This window comes from Mus musculus, chromosome 5 (assembly GCF_000001635.26).
Source record: "Mus musculus strain C57BL/6J chromosome 5, GRCm38.p6 C57BL/6J".
Lineage (NCBI taxonomy): Eukaryota > Metazoa > Chordata > Mammalia > Rodentia > Muridae > Mus > Mus musculus.
In genome coordinates, this window is record NC_000071.6 from 21,083,364 (window position 1) to 21,096,449 (window position 13,086).

The 13,086-nt window shown below is 41.8% G+C and overlaps 1 long non-coding RNA gene across 1 annotated transcript in view; it reads left to right on the plus strand.

Annotated features, from left to right (window-relative positions):
• Gm42221 overlaps positions 1 to 13,086 on the plus strand; it is a 40,383-nt gene extending 27,297 nt beyond the window's left edge. The window contains exons 3-4 of the long non-coding RNA XR_880864.3: positions 8,049 to 8,181; positions 12,650 to 13,086. This is a non-coding gene — a long non-coding RNA (predicted gene, 42221). The remainder of the gene's footprint in view (positions 1 to 8,048; positions 8,182 to 12,649) is intronic.

The following is a 13,086-nucleotide window of genomic DNA, read 5'->3' on the forward strand; positions in this document are numbered from 1 at the left end:
GAATTTGCTTCCTTTCATTCTAGAGGTTCTAGGTGTGCTGTCAAGCTGCTAGTGTATGCTCTCTGTAGTTTCTTTTTGGCGGCATTCAGAGAGCTATGAGTTTTCCTCTTAGGAATGCTTTCATTGTGTCCCATAAGATTGGATATGCTGTGGCTTCATTTTCATTAAACTCTAAAAAGTCTTTAATCTCTTTCTTTATTTTTTCCTTAACCAAGGAATCATTGAGTAGAGAGAGTGTTGTTCAGCTTCCACATGAAAGTTGGCTTTCTATTATTTATGTTGTTATTGAAGATCATCCTTAGTCCGTGGTGATCAGATAGGATGCATGGGATAATTTATATTTTTGTATCTGTTGAGGCCTGTTTTGTGACCAATTATATAGTCAATTTTGGAGAAGTATCATGAGGTGCTGAGAAGAAGGTATATCCTTTTGTTTTAGGATAAAATGTTATGTAGATATCTGTTAAATCCATTTGTTTTATAACTTCTGTTAGTTTCAATGTGTCTCTGTTTAGTTTTTGTTTCCAGGATCTGTCTATTGATGAGAGTGGGGTGTTGAAATCTCCCACTATTATTGTGTGAGGTGTAATTTGTGCTTTGAGCTTTACTCAAGTTTCCTTAATGAATGTGGCTGCCCTTGCTTTTGGATCATAGATATTCAGAATTGAGAGTTCATCTTGGAAGATTTTAACTTTGATGAGTATGAAGTGCCCCTCCTTGTCTTTTTTCATAACTTTGGGTTGGAAGTCACTTTTATTCAATATTAGAATGGCTACTACAGCTTGTTTCTTCAGACCGTTTGTTTGGAAAATTGTTTTCCAGCCTTTCACTCTGAGGTAGTGTCTGTCTTTTTCCCTGAGGTGGGTTTCCTGTATGCAGCAAAATGTTGGGTCCTGTTTATGTAGCCAGTCTGTTAGTCTATGTCTTTTTATTGGGGAATTGAGCCCATTGATATTGAGAAATATTAAGGAAAAGTAAGTGTTGCTTCCTCTTAATTTTGGTGTTAGAGTTGGGATTCTGTTCTTGTGGCTATCTTCTTTTAGGTTTGTTGAAGGATTACTTTCTTGCTTTTTCTAGGGCATAGTTTCCCTCCTTGTGTTGGAGTTTTTCCTTTGTTATCCTTTGAAGGGCTGGGTTCGTGGAAAAACATTGTGTGAATTTGGTTTTGTCATGAAATGTTTTGGTTTCTTTATCTATAGTAATTGAGAGTTTTGCTGGGTATAGTAGCCTGGGCTGGCATTGGTGTTCTCTTAGGATCTGTATAACATCTGTCTAGGATCTTCTGGCTTTCATTGTATCTCATGAGAAGTCTGGTGTAATTTAATAGGTCTACCCTTATATGTTACTTGACCTTTTTCCCTTACTGCTTTTAGTATTCTATGTTTATTTAGTGCATTTGTTGTTCTGATTATTATGTGTCAGGAGGAATTTTTTTTCTGGTCCAGTCTATTTGGAGTTCTGTAGGCTTCTTGTATGTTCATAGGCATATCTTTCTTTAGGTTAGGGAAGTTTTCTTCTAAAATTTTGTTGAAGATATTTACTGGCCCTTTAAGTTGAAAAACCTTCATTCTCATCTATACCTATTAACTAACCTTAGGTTTGGTCTTCTCATTGTGTCCTGGATTTCTTAGATGTTTTGGGTTAGGATCTTTTTGCATTTTGAATTTTCTTTGATTGTTGTGTCCATGTTTTCTATGGAATCTTCTGCACCTGAGATTCTCTCTTCCATTTCTTGTATTCTGTTGCTGATGCTCGCATCTATGGTTCCAGATTTCTTTCCTAGGATTTCTATCTCCAGAGTTGTCTCCCTTTGAGTTTTCTTTATTGTTTCTACTTCCATTTTTAGATCTTGGATGGTTTTGTTCAATTCCATGACCTGTTTGGTTGTGTTTTCCTGTAATTCTTTAAGGAATTTTTTGTGCTTCCTCTTTAAGGACTTCTACCTGTTTAGCAGTGTTCTCCTGTATTTCTTTAAGTGAGTTATTAATGCCCTTCTTAAAGTCCTCTACCAGCATCATGAGATATGATTTTAAACCGAATTTTGATTTTTGGGTGTGTTGGGGTATCCAGAACTCGCTATGGTGGTTGTATTGGGTTCTGATGGTGCCGAGTGGTCTTGGTTTCTGTTAGTAAGATTCTTACGTTTGCCTTTTGCCATCTGGTAATCTCTGGTGTTAGATGTTCTAGCTATTCTAGATGTTCTAGGCTGGAGCTTGTTCCTCCCATGATTTTGTTAGCCTCTGTCAGTCACCACTTCTGGGAGTCCAACTCTCTCCTGAGTCTCAGTGGTCAGAGCACTCTCTGCATCCAAGCTCTCCTCTTGCAGGGAAGGTACACAGAGATCTGGAGCTCAGATTCACCTCCTTGCTGAAGATGAAGGCCTGAAGGAACCCTGTCCAAGAAGCTTTGTTGCTTCTGCGGCCTACACACTCTCCTCTGAGGACTTGTCTCTGAGAGACCCGGGATACAAGATAGCATTCTCACCTGAGTCCCACTGTCAGAGCCCTCTCTGGAGGCCGACTCTCCTCAGTGATCCTAAGATCTAGGGTGCCTGTGGTGTGGAGAGTCATGCCCAATGTGGAAAGGGGCTGGCACCCACCCGAACAAACCCAAGCAGCTGTTTGGGCCGGTTTCCTGTGTCCCTGTTCCTGCTGGCACAGGCCCCTCCTGGTTGTTTTGCAGTAGATGTTGCATTCCACTCACCAGTGATCCCAAGATCTTGGGTGTGCTAGGGTGCCTGCAGTGTGGAGAGTCCTCTGGGGACTGTGGAACCATCCACAGAGTTTGTGCCCAAGGTTGTGATGAGACTTTTAAGAGAGCTCTTGCTTAGCATGCTTGAGGATGTGGGTTCAATCTCCATAAAATATTTAGTGATAGATATATAAAAATAGACACTTGGCACTGGTATCAAGATTTGTTGAGAATCTATTTTTGATGACTTAGGCCAGCTTTTTATATTTCTACAATTATAGTTAAGTTTATTTGATTAAAGAAATGACAGGAAACATTACTGGGCCCACTACTTATGCAACAAAAAGTCATGGTGATAAATAGCACCTGAAATCTCTTCCCTCTTCCCCTCCCCCATTCCCTCACCTTCTGTTCCCCTCTTTCAGGACCTCATGTGGTCTAGGCTGACCTCAAACTTGCTTTGTAATAGAGGGTGACTGAACTCCTAATTCTCCTTCCTCCACCCTTCCAAGTACTGGGCTCACAGGTGTGTATCTTTATTCCTAGCCTTTGGTTTGTTTCTTGAAAAACAATTAGTATAGAAAGGATTATGTAGCCCAATGAATCTATTGCTTGGTTTGTGATTTTTGCAGACCAAGATGAGGCGGGAGTGATGGCCAAATAGCGAGAGAATATCACTCTTAATGCAATTTTCTGCCACCAAATGCCGGGTTAGGAGGCTGGTTCTACAGCTTCATAAATAAATAATAGTAGTTAACATTTTTTACCTTCTTTATGTTATTTCATTCAGCCAAACAACTCAGTGATTAAGTTTGCATTCCTTTTAATTTTGTGGACATCAGAGTCACACAGTATGTAAGCCGAACAGTTAAAATTTGAATGCAGAGTTGTAAATTCGAGAATCTGAAGTTCCTTTCTCTGTGTCCTATTCTGTGCTTCTGACTCTTGCTCTTTTTGCTTGAGACCAAACCCAAGGCATTCATTCTTCTAGGCAATTGTTTACCAGTGAGCTACATCTACAGCTTTTTGAGAGAGGCCCTCTATATATTTCAGACTAATTTGAACTTGAGATTCTTCCTCTTCCCCATCCTGAGTGCTTGAATTATAATCCTATACAATCACACTTGGCTTAGAATCTGCCCCTTCTTAGAATTGGGAACAAAACACCCATGGAAGGAGTTACAGAGACACAGTTTGGAGCTGAGATGAAAGGATGGACCATCTAGAGACTGCCATATCCGGGGATCCATCCCATAATCAGCCTCCAAACGCTGACACCATTGCATACACTAGCAAGATTTTATCGAAAGGACCCAGATGTAGCTGTCTCTTGTGAGACTATGCCAGGGCCTAGCAAACACAGAAGTGGATGCTCACAGTCAGCTACTGGATGGATCACAGGGCCCCCAATGGAGGAGCTAGAGAAAGTACCCAAGGAGCTAAAGGGGTCTGCAACCCTATAGGTGGAACAATAATATGAACTAACCAGTACCCCCAGAGCTCGTGTCTCTAGCTGCATATGTATCAGAAGATGGCCTAGTCGGCCATCAGTGGAAAGAGAGGCCCATTGGTTGTGCAAACTCTTATCTGCCTCAGTACAGGGGAACACCAGGGCCAAGAAGTGGGAATGAGTGGGTGAGGGAGCGTGTGGGGGACTTTTGGGATAGCATTGGAAATTTAAATGAAATAAATACCTAATTTTAAAAAAAAGAAAGACTCATGATGGTTATTTTAAAATCATGTGTGTGTTGTTGGGTATGTGTATGTGAGGGCAATTGCCTGTGGAGACCAGAAGAGAGCATCAGATTCACTGGAGCTGGAGATCTGGGAGGTTAGGAATGACTGAACTAAGGCACTCTGAAGAACAGTTTATGTGCTTTTTAACAGCTGAGCTGACTCTTCAGCTCAATAATCTGAATTCCTAACGGTATTCTGTGATGCCTCTAATAATAATGGCAATAACAACATGCCAAAATATGCTAAAAACAAACAACCATGCTCTTTAAGTATGATGTAGTTTGAGCCAATTCATGGTACGGCATGGCTGCATTCTGTATGTGCAGGGCTAGGTAAAAATCCAGAGCCTTGCACAAGCTAGGAAAGTGCTTTACTACTTTAGTACTTTGACTATGTTAGAGTGGCAGATTTCATTCACAATCTCTTGTTGCCAACAGTGCTTACAACATCCTTTTTATTAATGCCTGCACTGTATTTCCTCTGGCCAGGTGCTGTGTCAAGGGCTCTGTGTCTGTTAACTAACTCATTTGAGCTGTTTAGGAGGTAGGCCTCTTGGGTAGGTCCCACTGCCATCCCATTTTAGAGAAGACAGTGTAGAGAAACATAGAAGCCAAGGGCATCCGAGCTGTCCATAGCAAAGTTGGGTGTCCAAATACCAGCAGTATGGACCTCAGGCAGTGCTCCTGTCTGTTATGATGTAACATATCTTTTTAGAAAAGGTGATTTACTATCCTTCCTGTATTGTTTGTATCTTCTTGATTATAATTAGCTCTTTTCTTTTAACCAAAATAATTCTTCCTTAACGTCTGCAGGTGGTATTCTAATTACTGCCCAGCTTGCTGCTCTCTGGAAGTGTACTGAGCACATTTTTTTCCTATAGAAAAATTGTCCCTGGAGCTGTTAGATCCTTTTGATCAATGGTTCCTAACCTGTGGGTCATGACCCCTTTGGGGGGGATGGCAAACAACCCTTTCAGAAGAAGAAAAAGAGACCGTTTCACATAATAATTTGGCTCAGTTACTTAGATTTTTCAACAAGAAAATTCTGTGAGGACAGGGACAAGATTGTCCAAAACAATTTTGAGATTACAGCTCTTGAATATTCACAACAATGGTAGGAAGATCACATTGAAGAAGCACACAGTAGACTGGAGAGATGGCTTTTCGTTAAAAGCAATGGTGTTCTTCTGTAGATCCTGGGTTCAATTCACAGCACCTACATAGCAGCACAAAACTGTATATAACTTTAGTCCTAGTACCGTGGGTCTCAGTAAATACCCTTTCATAGGGGATGCCTAAGATCATCAGAAAACACAGGTATTTACATTTTGATCCATAAAAGTAGTAACAAAATAATTTTATGTTTGGGGGTTCTACCCACAATATGAGGAACTTTAATTTCCTATCTTTTTGTTTGTTTGTTTGTTTCTTTTTGAGACAAGGTTTTTCTGGGTAGCCCTGGCTGTCCTAGAACTCACACTGTACACTAGGGTGGCCTTGAATTCAGAGATCTGCCTTCCGAGGGCTACGATCAAACACATATGCTGGCTATGAGGAGCTTTTTTACAGGGTCGTGGCATTTAGATTGTGTCATTGACTACTCACTTTGCATGTGTATTTCCAAGTAAACAATACAAGATTTATAATAGGTGAAAATCGCTTTTAACCTTTGCTCTAATTCTGTATTAATTATATTTTCCCAGGTATTTAAAGTTTTTCCAAAACTACATTTCCAAATGTTATATTTATATAGATATGTATATGTGAATGTCTATAAGAGGACACACATCATATATTTGAATACACATGTGGTTAGATATATTAAATGCCATGCATACCCTTAATCCTAGCACTCAGTAGGCAGAGGCAGGAGATCTCTGAGTTTGAGGCCAGCCTGGTTTACACAGTGAATTCCAGGCCAAATGTAGTGAAACACTGTCTCAGATATATTTGTATGTGTCTGAATGTGTATAATCAGATTTTTAAAGTTTTAACACATGTAGACTGACAACTTTTCACAACAGAAAATGAATGAAATGTCCACAACACATTTTTAAAAGACAGACTATGAGGACTGGAGTCATGGCTTGGTGGCCAAGAGCACTGGCTACTCTTCCAGGAGACATAGATTCAATTCCCAGCACCCACATGGCAGCTCACCACTGTCTATAGTTCATTCATGTGTTGCACAGACATATTATAAGTTTTGGTGGGCAAAATACCAATATATGTAAAATGAATAAATAAACACTTTTAAAAAGACAAATTAGCAACAGAACCTTTTTAGTGAAACACAGCAGACTTTTCCCTTCTTCATGTCTACACTAGGAATCTTCAATGAAACGTGTTTCCTTTTTTCCTTCCTTCCTTTCTTTTTTTAAGTAATTTGATTCCAAACTCCCTTTGTATACCTATAGTATAGTTCTTATTTACCAGTTTAAAAGTTTATGTTTTTAATGTGCTGTCACTTAGCAAATTACCTCAAAATACAATGGCTTGAAACAACAAGCATTTATTACCTCCTAGTTTCTATGCCTGAGGAGTTTGAGGCATAATCCCCAGAGCCCACATTGTAGGAGAGAACCAACTGATGACTTTTGGGGAACCCTGCTATTAAAGTTGCAGTCCCCATGGTGTGGAGGACTCCCTTTATCAGAAGGGCTTCCCTTTCTCTGGCTGACTTTGTCTGGAGAGTGTCCCTGAACACAGGTGTCTGGCCTTATCTGAAGAATGACCTCATACAGAGCTGCTGAACTCACGGAACAAGTCCTGTTCTGGCTTCCCTCCCACATGATAATTAGGCACTGTATTAGCCTTCCACCTGTACTCCTAAAGCCCTTCTGTACCTATTCCTGAAACAGTAGAGTTTTCTCACTGCAGTGGTCTATTTGTCGGTTGTCTGAACCCCCAGGGCCTCTGAGGAGAAGGGAGACCCACAATGACTCCTGCAAGTGGTCCTCTGTTGTTTGCACATATACCTTCACATACATGCACACGCACATGCAAACACACATGATCTAAATGAATGAGTGAATAAATAGATTGATGAATGCTAAAATGTTTTAAAATATTTATTCTAAATGTACTATGTTTGTCACTGTACCCAAGTACCTGACAGGAACATGTAAAGGGAGGAAGGATTTGTCTTCAGCTCACTGTTTCAGGGATTCAGTCTACTGTTGGCTGGCACAGTGCACTCAGGAAGCACTCAGGTGGTAGAAGGTTTTTTAATTCTTTTAAGGTAGGATAGAGAAATCTGATCCAGGAAGGGGCCAGGGCAAGACATATCCCCAGGACAGCCCCGATAACTTGCCTCTTCCAAAGGTTCTAACTCTTGACCACCCTCCAAAAATTATCATGTTATGAACCCACAGAAGGATTACTCTTGATTAGGTCAGAGACCTCATGATCTAATTGTCTGTGGACACCATTGTAGGCTAATGCCAAGGTTTTGCTTCATTATTCTGGTAGGTGTTAATTCAGCCAAGCCACAATTAACCATTACAGTTGGTGATTCTGGCTTTGGGTGTGAACGCTTGAAGGCTTGCCTGAGGGTGGAGGCTGTCAGATGGCTCACTCACAAGGGTGTTGACTTCCTTCACTTCTTGGCCTCTCCACTAGGGCTCATGACACAGCAACGTGCTTTCCCACATCACGGGGTATAAGAGAGAAGGAGAGAGAAGCTGTGGTGCTTGCTATGATCCACTCCCCAACGTTACACTCGGTTGTCTGCACTTTTTTTGGTTTGGCACAAGTAAGTCTCGAAATTCAGGTCATATTTAGTAAGGGAAATTGGTCTCCAAACTCTGCCCCTGTCTGTGCTTCCCCAATTCATCCAATTAGCTAATTTCCTTTGGCTGAGTATATGGTCGATGCTTCCATTGATATTATTGCATAGGTAGCATAGATTCAAAGACCAGGCAGCATCCTATGATTGCTTTTGTATATTTGTCTTTTTCTTAAGAACTGTGTCTAATTCTTTCTCTTACCATGTCCTGATTTCTATTTATTTATCTGACCCAGGGTTGCCTATGAATCCCAGGGATCTGCCTGTATTCTGCCCTTTGAGTATTGGGATTATAGATATGTGCCATAGTGCCCAGCTTTCACATAGGCATTAGGGTTCAAATTCCAGTCCGGACAGTTGCACACACGTGCTGGCTGAGCCCACTCCACAGCTCCCTCCCAATTGGCTCATTTTGTCTGTTTCTCTTACTCTGAGCTGTTTTCTTCACTAGTTTCCCATTCTCTCTGTTTAGAAATCTACTGGGATCTCTTCACCTTTCTTTCCTCCTGTTGTTTTTGTCCTTGTGTCCTTTTGTCCCATTATCCTCCTGTCTCAGCCTCCCGTGCCCACTATCTTGTGACACCGTTTCATGGGCTGGGTCCTAGACTATCCAAGTAGAAAAATTGAGTTGAGTTTGAAGGGAACAAGCAAGCAAGGAACTATGTGTTTGTTCTCTCTGCTCTTGACGTCCCTGCGATAATGTGATGGGCCTTGACTTTCCTGCGATGATAACTGTAGCTTGGAACTGGAAGCCAAGGAAACCCTCTCCCTGTTGCTTCCCCACTGCCCCTCTTACTTTTTCTCAGGGTATTTTGTTACAACAGAAATGAAACTAGAACGCTAGGTATTAAAATTTGTAGTCTTTTATTTTTCACCATTAAAATATAAGAAATGTTACTTTATTTATAATGTGAGAAGGAAGACTGAGGCAAAGGTCAGAGCTTTCAGAGCTGTGGACAAGACTATTGCTGAGAAGGGCTTACAGAGTCCACTTTAGAATTTTTAGCCACCAGGTGTTATGACGAAGAACCAATACAGTGCTATATTTGTGAGGAAAAACAAGTGCACTGCCTCACACAAGCATAGCTGGTGCTCTTAATAAAGCCAATGGGAAAGGTCTTTGTAGAAGATTCTGGTTTGTAAAGAATGTGCCACTACAGGCTAAGGATATAGGTCAATAACAGAGCCCTTGCCTAGCATGTGCAAGATCTTGAGTTTGATTTCCCAGCCTTGTCACCCCCCACCCCCAAGAGAACAAGGTTCACACCTATTACAATTCCAGGTTGAGTCAGGAGGATCATGAGTTCTTTGGGGCCAACCTATGAGGCATATAACAATTTGGTCTCCAAAGGGATGGGGGAACCCCAAACAAAAGCCAAACAGAAATAACATGTCACACTCTATAGCTGAAAATAGAGGTTTAAAGGCTGTTTTAGAGTATCTGTATGGACAGATGTGACAGCCACGACAGCAAAAGCAAGAAAGCCTGCAGCATGGTACAAACTCTGGTGGCTTGACCACTATTAGGTTATTTGTAGGACTTACAAGTACAAGTGATTGCAGGGACCAGCTGTGAGATGATGATGATGATTTAGTTACAGAACCAAATGATTTATGGCATTAACTAAAGGACTGTCTAAGGATGTTTGGTTTATAGGACAATTCTATTAACATGGATTTCTGCCTGGAGCCTTTTACTTGTATGGAAGTCACAGCCATTGGTGCTTCCAGTAGGCACAGTAAGACAGCCCACTAAGCCAACAGCTTAGCATTTATCTCTTGGGGCTGTGGAAGCCCAATGTCTTCTTCTAGTCTATGTTTAGTATGAAGAACCCAGAAAACCAGCAGAAAGAATGGAAACAGGCAACCTCAGGAGATTGGAGGTTGGGGGGACCCTCCAGAATGCACCAGAGACTTAGGAGGTGAGAAACTCTCAGGATTCAAAGGGAGGGACCTTAGATGAAATGCCTGACAGTAGGGAGAGGGAACTTATAAAGCCACGTCCAACAGGAAGACAGGACATCAAGTGAGGGATGGGGGGGGCCAACCCACAGTCAAAACTCTGACCCATAATTATTCCTGTCTGAAAGAATTAAAGTGATGGAAATGGAGAGGAGCCTGAGGAAAAGAAGGTCCAGCGACAGGCCCAAAGTGGGATCCAGCTCAAGGGGAGGTCCCAAGGCCTGACACTATTACTGAGGCTATGGTGTGCTCACAAAAAGGGACCTATCATGACTGTCCTTCAAAAGATCCAGCAAGCAGCTTAAAGAGTCAGATGCAGATATTTGCACCCAACCAATGGGCAGAAGCTGCCGACCCCTGTTGTTGAATTACAGAAGGCTGAAAAAAGCTGAGGAGAAGGGCGATCTTGTAGGAGGACCAGCAGTCTCAATTAATCTGGACCCCAAGATCTCTCAAACACTGGACCACCAAACAGACAGCATACACCAGCTGATATGAGGTCCCCAACACCATACAGTAAAGGACTTTGGGTTTGTGTTCATTCAGAGATGATACACCTAACCCTCAAGAGACTCGAGGCCCCAGGGAATTTAGAGGTCAGGTGGGATGGAGGGTGGGGAGGAGGTATGAAATGTGGAACAGTTTTAGGGTGGATCAGGGTGGGTGGGGATAAAATATGGAGTGTTTAAAAAAAAAAAAGAACCCAGACAAACTGGCTTGAATAATAATGTGGCTAATTAAGAAAAATTATACTGTTTGGCAATGTGTAATTATTTTTTTATATTTTTTCTAAAGATTTTGTAGATTATAATAGAGGTGTGATTTTTAAAACACCCCACAGTTTAAACATAGACTAATGGGAATAGAAGGCTCAGGGATCATGGATAATCAAAATAGAGGCTCAAGCTTATCAGATGCTGAAACTAAACAAAAAGATGGTGTTTTGCATGCTTGATATTTTTGAATTTCCTGTGGTTCTTCTACTATGCAATAGACAGAAACCGGCTCAGAGGGTGACTTCCCAAGTTCTCCAGCCAATAATATGCAGTGGAGTGGCAGCAGCCTCAGGAAGTGCCAGAACACATTGCAATAAACTGTCAAGGACTCAGTGGAAAAAGTGATTATCATGCCAGCATAAGAGCCAGAGTTCAGATTCCTTGTGAGAGCCAGGCAGACACAGCAGGTGCTTGTAATCCCAGCAGTGGGGAGGCAGAGACAGGGAATCCTCAGGGCAAACTAACTAGCTAGATTAGTTGGAAACGGCAAGCTCTGGTTTCAGTGAAAGATCATTTGTTGATAAATAGAGAAAGATTGAAGAAGGCACCAGCATCAACTTTGGGCTTCTGCACAGAATCTCACACAAGTGTACACATACCTGTACAACACACACACAGTGCAAAGGAACTTATGCACTGTAAGGGATTATAGCCCATTTTAATGCCAGTTTAAACTGGCTGCCATGAAACATCAGTACCTTCAGATTATTCTATCTCCCCTCTATCAGAATGATTATTTATAGGGCATAAGGAACAGAACAAAGTAATAATGTACTTAAATATTCTTCAATTTGTCATGTTGACTTTTCCAAGGGAGACATGAATAAATGCCTCAGTATAGAGTACCAGTGACAGACCAGAGGAACCATTCTACCCAAGTCCAGCTTGGTGAACAAGTGGGTTTATTATTATCACTTATAGGAGTATCAGTAAGGGGTTGGTTATTTATAAGAGCATGGGTGACCTCCAAACAGCTTACATTTCCAAAATATTATACATAGCGTGCTTGTTGGCTTCCTCATAGCTGCAAAAGCAGCAGCCCCTTTCAGCTAATTTTCTATCTCTATGTGCTAGCACTTTCCGAGACCCTGATCAGTAGGGTAGAATCGTGTACCTCTGGGAAAGCAGTTCAGGAACAAGTGCCTAGAGTCTCAGATAAAGGTCTAAGAGCCACCGCATCCCTCCTATGGGGAAACAGCAACAGGGCTGCCCTTGGAAGGCATTCGTGTGGACAGTCAGTTGCTCTGATGCAGATGGCCACAGCCATGCTCTCAGAGGCAGTGTTCCGCAGCACATTTGTAAATTCAAGAAAGAACTTTTTTGTTTCCCACTAATGCATTAAGGAATAAAATGCTTATTGTTGAAAGACATTAGCACTTAGGGTTAATGTCACTTCTTTTCAGGCTGATATAAAATGTAGAAATAGTGACAAAATGCATTGGTGTTGATCTTCTGCTACACATTATGTCTACTATTATTACATCCTAACATGCAAATAACCTTTGATTCCATGAGTAAGATTTCCATGGCTTTATATGAAAGACTATTAGTTTCATTTTGATAGTTCTGAAAGGCAGAGTAGACTCACAAACTCAGTTTCTTAAGTTTGCTCTTGTAGATATGACTGTATGTTTTTCAAAGGTTTTGGCTGCCTTTCCCTGGAACTTCTAATTAGTTTGCTATATACCCACAAACAGGTATCTTCCAGTGTTGTGCCCACCTCGGCCGGCAAGGAAGACACAACACAGTCGGATTCTTCTCAACAGCCTTTATTGCAGGAATGCCTCAATGCTGCTACAGGGACCTCCGGGCACCCAGGAAGGACTGCTTATATGCACCCCAGCACAGTAGAAGGCTCCGTGGCCCCCTGGGATTGGTCAGTCTGCTGGCACCTAATTTGCATGCACCTGCTCAGGAAGGGTTGGCACCAGATTCGGGCTTACACCTGTGCTGATGTTGTTTATGACAACGGCACACCTGGAACCTGGCGCCATCTTAGAGTTGGCTTACTACATCTCCCCCTTTTTTGTTTAATAATATGATGCTGGACTAGGGCTGGGCAAATCTGTCCATCGACCACGGCTCCTGTCTTAGGTCGATCCTCTAGTGTCACAGCCTTACCTATCACCTCCAG